The following is a 7,700-nucleotide window of genomic DNA, read 5'->3' as shown; positions in this document are numbered from 1 at the left end:
CCATCTTCATACAAGCTGATACTTATTTTACACCTATGAATGTACCTTATAAATGTAACAGGTTCTAAAATTAGGACATAAGAAAAAAGTAGCATTTTTGTATTTTGTTCTAACTCAGACTCCATCCTATACTAGCAACATACATAATTGAGAGAGTGTCTTAGAGGGAGAGCTATGTATCAGTTTGATGCAATAGTAAAATTAAAATCCGTAGATGACCTCATTTTTTAAAACATCTTCTCGAGATTTCTAAATCAGAACTTCAATTTAGCTATCATATGTTATAAATATTGACGTAATTATAGTAGACAATATTGAAGGATGCTATCTATTCTTATAATTAAACTTCTAATTAGGCAATTTGATTCGCAAATTAAACTTAATTAATGGGGTATATTGGCAATTAAGCAAACTGATCAGCTCTTTTCCTTTAAATATGGTGAGCACAGTAGTAAACATGTATCTTTCTTTTTATTCTCTCTACATGGGAGAAAAACCTTGTCCATTAGACACAGCAATGAAAGCAAAATTTGCCTTCCATCATCATATTCCAGTTCTCTCTGAGCTACCTTCTTAGATTAATGAGGACTTTGGATCAAGACATTCTTTTTTTACACATTTTAATGCTTGGTTTATTTTGCTCTGTAATTGTTTAAATTCTGTTTAAAATACTTTTTGGAAAGGAAATTATAGTTTCCAACTTGTTCACAGACATAACCAGACAGTTTAGTGGTCAGCTGCTCATAGAAAAAGAAGATATTTTCATAGATTGCTATAAATAATTTCTGAAATATTAAATAAAAAATAAAGAAATTAGAGTGTGAATAACAAGACATTTAGGAGAGAATATATAATATTTTTTCAGTTTTATTTATTTATTTTTTATTATTAGTTATATTTTATTAACTTTCTATCCCAGCTGTATCCCACTCTTTCATTTTCTCGCAATCCCTTCCTCCCTCCCTCCCTCATCTCCTCCCTGCTCCTTTCCAAGTCCACTGTTAGGGGAGGACCTCCTCCCCTCTCATCTGACCCTGTTTTATCAGGTATCTTCAGGACTGGCTACAAAGTCCTCCTCTGTGGCCTAGATAGGCTGCTCCTCCCTTGGGGAGTGGGGAGGTCAAAAAGCCAGTCATAGAGTTCCTGTCAGAAATAGTCCCTGTTCCCCTTACTAGGGTACCCACTTGGATGCTGAGCTACCATGGCATATATCTAAGGAGAGGTTTTAAATTATATGCATACATGGTCCTTGGTTGGAGAAACAGTTTCATATAAGACCCCTGTGCAAAGATATATTTGGTCTTTGTGGAGCTCCTGTCCTCTCCAGGTTATACTAACTCCCTCTAACCAATCTAGTGAAAGACCTGTTTGTCTCTGAAGAAAGAAACTGAAGAAGATAGCAGAAGATAGAAAGATCTCCCGTTCTCATGGATCCATAGGATTAACATAGTAGAATTGACCATTCTACCAAAAGCAATCTACAGATCCAATACAATTCTCATCAAAATACCAAAATGATTCTTTATAGACCTTGAAAGAAAAATTCTCAAATTCATATGGAAAAACAAAAAACCTAGAATTCCCAAAATGATCCTGTACAACAGATCATCTGGAGGTATCTCCATCCCTGGTCTCAAGCTGTACTAGAGATCAATAGTAATAAAAACTACATGGTATTGCCATAGAAACAGAAAGGTTGGTCAATGGAACTGATTAGAAGACACAGAAATAAACCCATATACCTATGGATACTTGATTTTTGACAAAAAGCCAAAACCATTCAATGGGAAAAAGACAGCATCTTTAACAAATGGTGCTTTTCCAACTGGATGTCTACATGCAGAAAAATGAAACTAGATCCATATTTATCACCCTGCACAAAATTAAAGTCCAGGTGGATCAAAGACCTCAACATAAAACCAGACACACTATATCTGTTAAAAGAAAATGTGGGGAAGAACCTAGAACCCATTGGCACAGGAGACAACTTCCTGAAGAGAACACCAACAGCACATGCCCTAAGATCAAAAATCAATAAATGGGACCTCATGAAACTAAAAAGCTTCTGTAAAGCAAAGGATACTGTCTTCTGAACAAAACAACAGCCTACAGATTGGGAAAGGATCTTCACCAACCCTATATCTGACAGAGGGCTAATATCCAGAATTTACAAAGAACTCAAGAGGTTAAAAAGCAAAAAGATCAAATAATCCAATTTAAAAAATGGGGAACAGAGGTAAAAAGAGCATTCTCTGTAAAGGAATATAGAATGGCAGAGAAACACTTAAAGAAATGTTCAATGTCCTTAGCCATCAGGGAGATGCAAATCAAAAGGACCCTTAGTTTTCACCTTACACACATCAGAATGGCTAAGATCAAAATCTCAAGTGACAACACAGGCTGGAGAGGTTGTGGAGAAAGGGGAACCCTCCTCCATTGCTGATGGGAATGTCAACATCTACAACCACTTTGGAAATCAATCTGGCACTGTCTCAGACAATTAGAAATAGTGCTATCTCAAGATCCAGCTATACCACTGGTGGTATATATCCAAAAATGGTCAAATATACAACAAGGACTTTTGTTCAACCATGTTTGTAGCGGCTTTATTTGTAATAGCCAGAACCTGGAAACCACCCAGTTGTCCCTCAAAGGAGTAATGATACAGAAACCATGGTACATTTACACAATGGAATCCTACTCAGCAATTAAAAACAAGGAAATCGTGAAATTTGCAGGCAAATGGTCGGATCTAGAAAGATCATCCTGAATGATCATCCTAGAAGCAGAAAGACACATACATATTATATCCTTACTTATAAGTGGATACTAGACCTATAAGAAAGGACAAAGATACTAAAATCCATAAATCTAAAGAAGCTAAACATGAAGATTTTCCAGGGTAAGATGATCAGTCCTCACTTAGAAAGACAAATGGGATGGATATTGGCAGTAGGAAAAAACAAGAAATAGGACAGTATCCTACCATAGAGGGCCTCCGAAAGACTCTACCTAGCAGTTTATCAAAGCAGATGCTGAGGCTCATAACCAAACCTTGGGCAGAGTGAAGGAAACCATATGAAAGAAGCAGGAGTTGGTAAGACCTGGAGAGAATGGCAAAGCTACAAGGACCAAATATATCTGGGCACAGAGGTCTTTTCTGAGATCGATTCTCCAAACAAGGACTATGCATGGATATAACCTAGGATCCCTGCTTAGACATAGCCCATGACAGCTCAGTATCCAAGTGGGTACCCTAGTAAGGGGAACAAAGACAGTCTCTGAAATAAACTCAGTGGCTGGCTCTTTGACATTCCCCTGCTCCCACCAAGAGGGGAACAGCCTTGCTAGGCCACAGAGGAGGATATTGCAGGCAGTCCTGATGAGACCTGATAAACTAGAGTCGGATGGAAAGAGAGGGGGTCCTCCCCAATCCATGGACTTAGAGAGGGACAGGAAGGAGATGAGGGAGGGAGGGTAGGATTGGGAGGGAATGAGGGAGGAAGCTACAGCTGGGATACAAAGTAAATAACCTGTAATTAATATAAAAAATAAAAATTTTATAAAAAAGTGGTTGTTTTCACTGCACATGCTAGTGTAGTTGAGAGAGATGTGAGGAACTATTTTATATTTTGTCACAATCTCTGCTATTGCATAAGTATGTGTGTCCCTGTTTGTGTGTGTGTGTGTGTGTGTGTGTTTAAGTGCATACATATTCATTCAGTCCCTAAATGGTGGTTATTCAACTTATTAGAAAGTGGGCATGAGGGAAGATGGGTGGGATTGAAAGGGGAAGAGGGAGGAGCTGCAGCTGGGCTACAAAGGACAGGAGCCTGCCACAGAGGGCTTCTGAAAGTTTCTCCCCTGCAAGGTATCAAAGCAGATGCTGAGATTTATGGCCAACTTTTGGGCAGAGTGCAGGGAATCTTATGAAAGAAATGGGAAATAGTAAGACCTGGAGAGGACAGGAGCTCTACAAGGAGAGCGACAAAACCAAAATCTATGGGCACAGAGGTCTTTTCTGAGGCTGATACTCCAACCAAGGACCATGCATGGAGATAACCTAGAACCCCTGCAAAGATGTAGCCCATGGCAGTTCAGTATCCAAGTGGGTTTCATTGTAATAGGCACAGGGACTGTCTCTGAAATGAACTGATTGGCCTGCTCTTTGGTCACCTCCCACTGAGGGGGGAGCAGCCTTACCAGGCCACAGAGGAAGACAATGCATTCACTCCTGATGAGATCTGATAGACAAAGATGAGAAGGAAGGAGAGGAAGACCTCTCCTATCAGTGGACTTGGGGAGGGGCATGGATGGGGAAGGGGGAGGGAGGGTGAGTTTGGGAGGGGAGGAGAGAGCATGTTATAGGGGGAATTCAAAGTAAAAAAAGTGTAATTGATAAAAATTAAAATAAAAAAATATTAAAAAAACAAAGTGTACAAACTAATAAAAATAAAAAGTAAAGATTAAAAATAAATAAATAAATAAGTGGGCCTTTACTAACATTTTGCTTGCCATTTTCATAACTGAATTTCATAACAAAGGAAGCTAAATAGAAATAAGTCATAAATATATCGAAAGCTCTTTGTAAAGTACCCCTGACACCTCCTATAAAGATGGATTGTAGAGATTAACTGAAATTAAAATACAAGAAGGATCTGGAGGACGGATGATCCAGTGCTGGAAAGTCTCCAGCCACACAGATTACACAAAGGTCATCAGGCTAGACAACATGTCTGCTCTGGCCTATGGGCAGAAAACAAGATGTTCATTCCCTTCATGGAAGGAATAAGCCTGAGTCCTTAATTTTGGGTTCTGCTAGTGCATGGTTGTGAGCCCAAAAATTCTGTGCCCTCTAAGTATACATGACATGCCAAACTCTCTCCAACCCCAATGTGTACATATGTTTGTTTATAATATGTACATATATATATATTTACATATATAGTTATATATACAGTTTTAATTTATTTAAAATAAATAAAATTAATTTTTAAAGAACAAAAATGGTATTTGAAGTAATAATCATGGGAAAATATGAAGAAAAAGCAACTATTATTTGATTCATGTTCTTCTCTCATTGATTGTCCATATTCTGCTAACTGTACTTATTTGGATCACATCTCTTATTTGCCTATTAACTCATTCTCCATAGCCCTTTATTTACATCAATTACTTTTAGAATAATCTCTGCCTTTCTCTATACTATAAAGATGTATGTTTTCACATGATAGCTGCAAATTGAGCTACAAAAAAATTAGACTCCAAAATTTGACATGCTTAGTGACACTTAGCTATACAATATTTTAGGGATATTGTATTTATTTATTTATTTATTCATCTTTTTTTATTTACTGTTAAATATTTTCATATACGAATGTTCTAAGTATATTTATTGTCACCTTGATACTACGTAGAGTCATCTGGGAGGAAGGAACCTATGTGGGAGGGACTGACTGGTAGTTATGTCTGTGAGAGATCATGTTGACTGATAACGTAGACAGGCAAAGCTGAGGGAGTGCAACACCAATCCCTAAGCATGGGATCCTAGCATGATTAAGAAGGTTAGCTAAGCATGACCTCTTTAGCAAGGCCGTGACCTTTCTTTCACCATGTTTTGGCTTTAGTTCTTGCATGAGTTTCTACCCTGCCTTCCCTCAGTGAAGAAATGTGACCTGGAAAGTGTAAGCTGCAACAATCCTTTACCTCCCAGAAGTTGTTTTTAGACACAGTGTTTTATCACAGCAACAGAGAAGCTAGCTTGAACAAGTTATAATATGGATGTTGGTCGTTTCCATCCTCTTCCTCTCTTTCATCTTTCTTCCCTGAAGACTTTCTTCTCTAGAAGTCTACCTACTTCCATGCCTTCTTTAAGTGTAGGACCCATTAGAGTATTTTAAAAAATTGCAACTCTTTAGTGTGTGTTTGTACATACTGTGGTGTCCCCCTGAAGATCAGGGAATAAGTGGAAGAAGCTGGTCCTCTCTTTCCAACATGCGTGTTCCCGGGATTTAACTCAGAGGTCAGAGTCAACAACTGCCTTTACCTTCTGATTAATTTCACCATCACTAGAAATATTTCTTACTGTGATATTTCTAGTCCTCACTAAGATTTTATATAAGAGATTACATTTTCTCATAGTAAACTATCATGGAATGCAGGTTGAAACGAAATTACAGTAATAAAAATGGGGTATCTGTGTCTGATTCAGAGGTTTCTTTTAAAGCAGTTAAAAAAAAATCAAACTGATCCAGGCTCAAATCGAAATGTCTCCTAGAAATCCAAAACGTTCCTGTCTCCCTATACTAGCCTGAGACACAGTCTACTGAAAAGAAGCAGATGCATCTTTGTACTGCTTTTTGAGAACCTGTTGTTCTATTCCTATTTGTCTATAATTACATAAAGAATAAAACATAAAACAAAAATTTAAGTTGAATAGAATTTTATAAAAGTGATGAGCAGTTAAAGAAATATTTCTATCTTTAGCAAATTTCCCATAACAATACTTGCAGGACGCTTAGAGTTAGTCTGCTTAACTTAGACTTGGAAATTGAGCTTTTCTTTATATCAGTCTTCTCAGAGACACTCTGTTAACAGTGCAAGCTGAATCCAGTTGTGAGACTCTACTTACATATTTTCTTTTTCTGAGTACAGGATCTTTGCTTTGACAGATTTCGAACAGAGTTAGGTTTCCAAAACCAGGCATGCCTTAACAATTAACCAGTGGAAAGGAAAACAAAAGAATGAGATGTCAACATCAAATGTACTTTCAAAATAAGAACTTTAGTCTGTACTTAAATACAGCCAATGCAGTCTTTAACCCACACATTGTTTCTCTTCAGTAAGTCTTTGTTTTTCCCTAGGAAGGACAACTTGTTTATAAGGTGAAAAATCAGATTGTAGAAACAAATAGCAGCATGTGGTCTGAGTCTAACAGTGAGAGCGACTCATAAAGGGGCTCGTAAAAATGTTAATAGTCATTGTCACATTTCACAGGAATGGTGAAAGGCAGTTCCCAGGGTTTCCTCAGTTCCAGCCTCTTCAACACAATCAACACAGGTATGAAGAGATGATAAACAGCTTGTTGCTGCAGCAAACACAGTGGAAAAAGACCAAAGGTTGGTGTGTTCTGTGGATCACAAATTGGAAGTGATTAAATACGGCATTCCTGTCACTCACAGGGCATGAGCATGGAAAAAATTATATGCTTTCGCTTAATGATCACAGCTTTAGAAAAAGAAAATAAAAGAAACCTTACAAATTTTATGTACTTACCCGGAGTTTGAACTTGGCCTGGTATGCTAATTGGGAATTATTACATCATTAAGAATCTAAAATTATAAAATTGAGATGAGGTCAGAATTGGTCAAGAAGTAACATTTGCAATATTATTGATTACTTGCGATACGCTCTGATCTATGCTTACCACCCTCTGTAAGTTACCACTGATTAATTTCCAACCAATTTCAAATGTCAACACAGCCCAAATTACTGAAACAATGAGGTCAGCAATTCCCTGCTCTATAAGCAGAGTAACCTAAGAGACAGAGATTCGAGCAAGGTCACAGAATCGGTATCCTGGCAAACTATAGTGGTCTATTAAACCAGCCCCAACCATTTTTTAAAATAAGAGAAAACATAATCGGAAGTTAAAATGCAGAAGAGCTAATAGCATAAATGTCCTTGGAGTGTCGCAAGTT

Source organism: Meriones unguiculatus, chromosome 17 (assembly GCF_030254825.1).
Source record: "Meriones unguiculatus strain TT.TT164.6M chromosome 17, Bangor_MerUng_6.1, whole genome shotgun sequence".
Taxonomy (NCBI): domain Eukaryota; kingdom Metazoa; phylum Chordata; class Mammalia; order Rodentia; family Muridae; genus Meriones; species Meriones unguiculatus.
This window is presented reverse-complemented; position numbering follows the sequence as displayed.